The following is an 8471-nucleotide window of genomic DNA, read 5'->3' as shown; positions in this document are numbered from 1 at the left end:
TCCCCACCCCATCCCACACCCCCCCCCCCATTCCATACCCCGCAATTCACGGCCTTTGTCTGGCAGCCTCTCTCTGACTGCCAGCTCTTGTCAACATGGGACAATCCAATGCAACGCAAATAGAGGCAAAAACGATTGCATAGTGAGATTGCATATCTAGCAAAATCCACAGAGCTTCATGGAATGGACGTGAGGAGTGGTGTGATATGCCAGCTGGGAGCCCCAGGAGCTGGGCAGAGGGACGCCCGTTAGCAATGGAAGGAGGAAAAAAATCAACAAGAAGAATGATGTGCTAGTGCACATCCAGTGATTTGAATATCAAAGGATTAAGAGAAGCTCTTGAGAAGATGATGACGTACTCAAATATTTTTTGCCAAAAGGACCTACTTTATGATCCTACTGGGAGAGTCAGACTTTACAATCCAGCTGGGAAAGTGAAGGATTTCACATTCTCTCATGTGATTTTATCAGAAAAAAATTATGTTCTCTTCCCGCCGAAAATCAACACAGCTTGCTTTTTGTTCATCCCAGCACATAGTTGGAAGAGATAAGACAAAACAAATATATGCTCATAAATGATCGTTTCATTTTCAAGATAAAGATGAAAACGTCTCTTTGAACCTCATTCTTAACTATGAAATAAAGGTCCCTATTTTCAAATGGACTCACCTGAAAGGGGGTGGTTATCAACCTTGGCTGAACAGTTGGGCTCATCTGGGGAGTTTTGAAAACCCTACGCCTGGATGGCTCAGTCGGATAAGCGTCCAGCTTCGGCTCAGGTCATGACCTTGCAGTTGGTGAGTTCAAGCCCCACATCAGGCTCTGCACTGACATCTCAGAGCCTGGAACCTGCTTCAGATTCTGTGTATCTCTCTCTCTCTGCCCCTTCCCTGCTCACACTCTGTCTCTTTCTCTCTCTCTCAGAAACAAACATTAAAAAAATAAGAATAAAATAGAAAACTCCAGATGCCCAGATGGATTAAGTACAATCTCTGAGGGTAAAACAGAGCCCCAATATCTTCCAACCACCCCAGCCTCCACTCCGGAACTTCCAACATGCAGCCCCTTTGGAAAAACCATTATTTTAAACTATTTTTATCCTCTGTGCTGAAGCTCTCCTGTAATACCAAGAACCCAAACATTTTCATAATCAGACAGTTACTTTTGCTTTCTTAAGTATTCCTGGTGCGTAAACAAACTTGATGTTTGTTCCTTCTTTGATTCCTTAAGGCAAAGTCATCACGATAGGGACCTAACAAAAGACCTATGTTTCTGGATGGAGAGCTCCAATCTCCAGTGAGCCTTGGTTTTGAGCTCTGAGCTGCACTTTGGGGGCCTGAAATTTGGGTTCCCCAGATGGGCTGCTGGCTGAGATGGGTGCCAAGGTCCGAGCACTGGGTTGGCAGGGTTTCTGGGCTGGACCACATTCTGGGCACTGGCGCTGAGCTGAGAGGGGCGGTTAGGGGTATCCACCCTCGTTCTGAGCACAGGGTAACCATCCAGAGACTACTCGGAAGTGATGCCCCTTTATTAGGTTGGGGAACGCAGGTGCCACAGCCACCACATCCTCTCCCAGGATTGTCAGCGTGGGCTACGCACCCTGCGCACAGCAGGCAGATGGGGAGGGTCCTTCGTGAAAGACCACCTGAGGTCCTGCTGATGCCAGAGGAGGCACATCCAGCAGATGGCTGCCCCCACTCAGGGCCTCCCTTCAGGACTGCAAACTTGAGAAGGTCTGTCCGCTCTGTGTCCAGTATTTCTGGACTTGAGGCCAAAAATGCTTGAGCGGAGCTGTCTTAAGATGACCCAGAAAAGCTCTATCTGGCTCTTGCCCAAACTTGGCACAGCAGGTGGTCTAGGCTTGTTCTCACTAAAGTTTGATCCGGTAAATCTGCCACAAGAGGCCTTCTTTAACCTCCCCCCACCCACCCTCTGGGCTCCCTTCTGTTCCTCAAACAAACGAAGCTCATTCCCACCTCAGAGCCCATGCCTCTGCCTGGAAAGCCTTCTCTGCCTCTTCACATAACTGGCTCCTTCTCTTTATGCAGGTCAGAGCCCAAACATCCCCCTCCCCCAACCACCACCACGCTGCCCCAAATTGCTCAGCATCTGCCCCCACCCCTGGCCTAGTCACCCTGACATCCTCTTCTGTGTCCTTCAAAGCACAGGCATCTTGTTCATTGATATAGTCTGTAGACTCACTCCCCAGTGAGAATGTCAGTTCTAGGACCAGAATCTTCTGCCTTGGCCACTAGTGAATTCCTAAGAAGGGAGGGCAAAGTTCGAACCAACCAATCTTCACAGCCCAGATGTCAGAGCTGCGCTCTCCCAGGGTGCCACCCCCTTACTGCCACTCACCCAACCTCTGCCTCTGTCTCCCAGACCAGCCGCCACTGATGCACGCAACACCCGCAGCGACTCTGAGTTCCCAAATGAGTTTTCCTCTCCCTCTCGACAACACTCACGCTACGGTACTCTGCGTGGGGCAACAGGCTTCCCTGACTCTGATGAACTTTTACTTACCCTTCAGCTCTCAGCGTAGACGTGATTTCACTCAACATTTGGTTGACAGAAATCATTCTACTAAGCTAGCAGGTGACAGAATTTGAGGGGATGAGGGAGATGCTTTCTCTTTGAACCTTATGCCTTTAGTGTATATACTGTCTGAATTCTCCAACTATAAATATGTCCTTTTTTTACGTTTATTTACTTTGTTTTGAGAGAGAGCGCGAGCACAAGTCAGGGAGAGACAGAGAGAGAGGGAGGGAGAGAGAATCCCAAGCAGACAAACCATGAGATCGTGACCCGAGCTGAAATCAAGAGTCAGACACTTAACCGACTGAGCCACCCGGGTGCCCCTGTATACCTCTATTCTTTTCCTTTAACAGGGATTATCTGAGCACGGGATAGTGGACTGCTTCTTACTTCCCTTGTAATATTTCTCTGCATTGATGAACATTCTCATCAATGTTACTCTTTAAACATAAGTGCCACAATGACTTAATTATTACTGCTTTCTTATGTGGTTTAATATCTTAGCAGAGGCCACCTGACTGAGCTCTTTCATTCATACTAATATTTTGTCCAGCAAATTGCCCTGAGCTTTCCAAGTAGACTATTTTCTCACCTGGGGAAAAAAATGATAATTTTGTCCTATTTTTCTCTATTGCTTGTTACTCGCAACTCTGCTTTATTTCTTCTTGAACTAGAACTTGTAGAATCGTGGTAAATAACAGAAGTGATGGTGGGCGTTCTTACCTCATTTTTTATTTTATTTTATTTATTTATTTTTTTAATGTTTTATTTATTTCTAGGAGAGAGAGAGAGACAGTGTGAGCAGGGGAGGGTCAGAGAGAGAGGGACTCACAGACTGAAACAGTCTCCAGGCTCTGAGCTGGCAGTCAGCACAGAGCCCGACGCGGGGCTCGAACCCACGAACCGCGAGATCATGACCTAAGCGAAAGTCGGACGCTCAACCGACTAAGCCACCCAGGCGCCCCCTCATTTTTTATTTTAATGGGAATATTTCTAGGGTCTGACCTTTAAGAAGGCTTGTTGGTTGAAAGGAAGTCCCCTTCCTCTTACGGAAGACATGTTTTTCCGTCAGCTGAGCCAGAGATGAACCACTAGCAGATTCTTTTCCACGCAAGATGAGGCTTGTTTTCACCAGAAAGCCAGTCTCTGCAACGGATTCACTTTAACACACCCGGAAACCTGCCCCGGCTCTGTCTTCCATTCCAGACCTCTTCCCGGGGTCCTGTGGTCTGTGGGTTCCCACTGCCTAGCTCTCACACCTGCCCTACCCCGCATTCCCATTGCTTCTCCCCTGTAACCACGGGATCTGCACCCACGCCATCCACCACCGATCCTCCCCCTGGTTTACCGCATTCCTGCTTTCTGCTTCTCTCTGCCCCAGGGCCTTGGCTTAAACTGTGCCGCGGTAGTGCTTTTCTCTGTGTCCTGACCTCATCCTTACAGGGAGTATGCTTTCAACATCTTTCTTGGTTCCAGCCTTGACAGTTCATGGGAAAGTCCAACGCCTTCCTGTTTTTCTTAGATTTACTGATAGGGGGAAATACTCCTGAGAAAATGTAAGTGAGAAGAACAGCATGATCTCAATTTTATAAAACCATTTGTGTGTGAAAGCATGGCGGGGCGGGGTGGGGGGAGAGTCTGGAAGGAAATATACAGAAATGCTAAATAGTGGTTATTTCAGGGAGCTGGCAATATGCTCCTTGCATGAATGGCCAAGTTCACTTTTTGATGACTCGTGATGCCAGCAGCTTCCTTTTCAGCGTGGAGTCTTCCTCAGGGAAATTCTTGATTCCCTTTCGTTTTAGATTGCTTTTTTAAATCTCAACCTGGCACCGATGTGTCTCTTCTGGTCCTAAAATACCTACCAAAACCAATGGTAGTAATAGCTATAATTTATTGAGCTCTTACTATGTGCCAAGAGCTGTACTAAGTGGTTTACGTCATTGCCCGATTAAAAGAGTATGTGCTGAGAATACCAGCCGACGCTCTGTCTGCGGCTACAGGCTCCATTAATTCCCATGACGTTATTATTACTATCGTCATCCTGCAGAAGAAGAAACTGAGGCTGGGGGAGGTAATGTGCCACAGGTACCTCAAGTGCCATAGAGCTGGGTGGGGGCGGCAGGGGGAGTTTGGTCAGCTGGGAAGTTCGCTCCTGGTCTCCAGGGGGCTGGGGCTACAGGGAACTGTTCTCCCACGGAAAAGTGGGACAGAGATCCCTGTTTTTTAAGAGAAGCTCCAAATGACGCTTTTATGTGACATACCCTGCATTTTAAATTGCAGCAACATGTTGGATTTTTTTTAGAAAATACATCAAAATAGGCATTAAAATACTGCAGGTAAAAACATAAAACAAACCAAGCAAACACACCAAACAGAACATTCCGTGACCCAGATTTGGCCTAGACCTTATCTCCTTTAGAAGAACCAGCTGGGATTATGTCCTCTGCGAGTCCCCAGAAGGCCCAGGCCTTTGTGTGTGTGTGCTACCTCGCAGGACAGGGGTCTTTAGACCACGGGTCAGCAAAATCTTCCCCAGCAAGATAGTAAATATTTTTGTTCTTGCTGTTTCTACCACAGTGGCGGCCCTGACGTTATAGCATAGAAGCCATAAACAAACAGGCACCGTTGTGCTTCAGTACAATCTTATTTACAGACACTGAAATTTGAATTTCATATAGTTTTTTGCATGTCATGAAACAGTATTCTTTGGGTTTTTTCCCCCCCACCCATCTAAATATGCAGAAACCATTCTTAGCTCCTGGGTTGTGCAAGAACGGGGCGGACTGCATTAGACCCTAAATCCCGGGACCGTTTCTCCGGAAGCTTCCGGCGTTTGCTGGCTCTAAGCTCTAGTTTCCAGGTGTGAACCACCTCGGGTAAGGCCCGCTTCACAAGCAGGTGCAGACACATGCGGAGCTCCTTATTCCCACGTGGGTCCGACTGGCCTGTCTCAGTAACGCTCACATTCCATCTTCAGCTGAAACTTCTCTTCCTCTGAAGCCTCTGTGGTGTATGTCAAACAACTAACCACAGGTGACCCCACAACCACCACCTTGGCCCTGCTGGGTGGCCCCCGATGTAGATTATGGGAAAAAACATGGTTGATGGAAAAAACCACTCACTGGTGCAATGCATTGCCACACTCAATGGCTACGGATAGACCACAAAACTGTCATAAAGCCCCAGGCACAACATGTTGCTGGCAGCTCTCAATGTGGGGAAGAGAGTGCAATTCTCAACAGTGGTTAGGAACTTTGGCTGCCTGGGGGGCTCCATCGGCTGACTCCTGGTTTCAGCTCAGGTCATGAATTCACAGTTGGTGAGTTCGAGCCCCGCATCAGGCTCTGTGCTGACAGCTCAGATCCTGGGGTCTGCTTCAGATTCTGTGTCTCCCTCTCTCTGCCCTTCCCCGACTCATATGCATGCTGTCTCTCTCTCTCTCTCTCTCTCAAAAATAAACATTAAAATTTTTAAAAAAAGAACTCTGGCTTTGGAGTCAGGCCGACTTCCATTTTATTTGAGCATGCCACTTACGACAATGCCACTTATGCCTGTGTCCCTTGACGAAATCATTCACTTCACTAAGCCTTCATTTTCTTACCTGTAAAAAGGGATCATAATACTAGGTACCTCATGAGGCAGCTTTGAGAGCTAAAGACGATAAAACATGTAAAGGAATTAGGTTGGCACTCAGGGCAGGACATGGGCTCAGCATGTGTGACCTACTGTGACTTATTATTCAGCTACCTGGAAGGGAATGGGTGGTTTTTTTTTTTTTATTTTTTTTTAATGTTTTATTTATTTCTGAGAGAGAGAGAGAGACAGTGTGAGCAGGAAAGGGTCAGAGAGAGGGAGATACAGAATCTGAAGCAGGCTCCAGGCTCTGAGCTAGCTGTCAGCACAGAGCCCAATGTGGGGCTCAAACCCACAAACCATGAGATCGTGACCTGAGCCGAAGTCGGACGCTTAACCGACTGAGCCACCCAGGCGCCCTGGGAATGGGGTTTAAAAACTAACAGGAATATGTGAATGGAACTCTAAAATCTAAACAAGAAACAAGAAAAAAGAGTGCCTGGGTGGCTCGGTGGGTTAACCATCCAACTCTTGATTTCGGCTCAGCTCATGATCTCATGTCATGATCTTATGGTCCTGAGATCGAGCCCTGCATCGGGCCCTGCACTGAACATGGAGCCTGCTGAAAATTCTCTCTCTCTCTCTCTCTGCCCTTCTCCCCCATTCACTCTCTCTCTCTAAAATAAAAATTAAAAAAAAATTTTTAAGTCTGAACAAGAAAAAAAATGAAGGCTTTTTCTTTCAATATCAGGAAAGAAGCTATGACTTTGTGTTTCTTTGAAGAATTTCCTTGAGTCTGCAAGTCTTCTCTCCAAGAAGCCCTCCTTGGTTCTGAGTCCACTCTGCTTGGTGTGCTGAGAATCAGAACTAAGGGGATGTTCTACATATTGCATCGCATTTATTGGGAAATGCCTCTGGCTTGGAGCCTACTTGTAGCAGGAGTTAAGTGCATGGCACTCATTATTACAAGATAGTAATTGACATAATAATAATGGCTACTATTCAACGTCTAATGGTGAAAACCACAGGCTCTGAAGCTTGGATTCAAATATCGATTCTTCCCCTCTCCAGCTGTGACACCTCAGCCTCTTCTGTGATCTGGGTTGCCTCGTCATCAAATGTCAGGATTAATAGCGCCCACCTCCCAGGGAGGCAGACAAGAGTAAATGGGAGAAGGGATGTGAGGTTTCAGCTCTGTGCTTGGCCCTTTGGGAGCATTTAACATGTACTAGATTGTATGATGACAGGCCTGGAGTTTTGCAAAAATTATCTCCACTTCATATACAGCTTTATTGAATCCTTGCAGTAACTGTGCTGAAATGTAAGGCCAGAATATAAGATGTGATCCCAAACTTTGTCTGCTCTCCCTGACACCACACTGCCCCTCGTCTCCATGCTGCCCTTCCCCCCCACGCCACATTCTCAGGCTGGGATGAGAACAATGATGCATAATGTCATGCTGTGTTTTGGTGAGGAGTTCAGAAAATGCCGTCATTTTTAGGAATTGGCACAGCCATTAACTGTCCCAGAGATTGGTTAACTGGCTAGTTAGCAAATACCCACAATGACTATCAAACACCCAAAATGACTGAAGTCATACTGATATCAGGGGTGCCTGGGGAGGCGCAGGCGGTTAAGTGTCCAACTCTTGATTTCCGCTCAGGTCATGATCTCAGGGGTTCGTGAGGTCGGGCTCTGCACTGACAGCATGGAGCCTGCCTGGGATTCTCTCTCTTTCTCTCTGTCTCTTTCTTTTGCTCCTCCCCCACTCTCTTTCTCTCTCAAACAAATAAATAAACACCTTTCTTTTTTTTTTTTTTTAAATGTTTTATTTATTTCTAGGAGAGAGAGAGAGAGACAGTGTGAGCAGGGGAGAGTCAGAGAGAGAGAGGGAGTCACAGACTGAAACAGGCTCCAGGCTCTGAGCTGGCAGTCAGCACAGAGCCGGACGCGGGGCTCGAACCCACGAACCGCGAGAGCATGACCTAAGCGAAAGTCGGACGCTTAACCGACTAAGCCACCCAGGCGCCCCAAATAAACACCTTTCTTAAAGAGAACAAAGGAAGCAAATGCTGACAGTTTCTGCAAGAGACACCTGTTCATTTCATGTCTCCCAAAGACGTGGGCCGAGCACGGCAGGGAGAAGGGAAGGGTTGAGGGGACAGTCCTGTGTCAGATATGAGCAGGATCAGGGACAGTGGGACACCTGGGAGTCAGCAGACCTTGATCGGAACACTGGCTCCCCTATTTACCGTGTGAGCTCAGGCAAAATTCCCATGCCCAGTTTCCTCATCAGTAAAATGGAAAATTAATACACACAAACTCCATTTCCTTCTCCTTTTTCCGCTCACCAAATGGGG

The 8471-nt window shown here is 47.3% G+C and overlaps 1 protein-coding gene across 1 annotated transcript in view; it reads left to right on the top strand.

Annotated features, from left to right (window-relative positions):
• The window catches only part of CACNG3 (calcium voltage-gated channel auxiliary subunit gamma 3), a 100193-nt gene that overhangs the window by 79402 nt on the left and 12320 nt on the right, over positions 1-8471 (top strand). The gene's annotated exons all lie outside the window — the stretch shown is intronic.

Source organism: Crocuta crocuta, unplaced genomic scaffold (assembly GCF_008692635.1).
Source record: "Crocuta crocuta isolate KB4526 unplaced genomic scaffold, BGI_CrCroc_1.0 scaffold73, whole genome shotgun sequence".
In the NCBI taxonomy this organism is placed as follows: Eukaryota; Metazoa; Chordata; class Mammalia; order Carnivora; family Hyaenidae; genus Crocuta; species Crocuta crocuta.
Note: the sequence above shows the minus strand (reverse complement) of the source record. Positions and strands in the feature narration are given on the sequence as shown.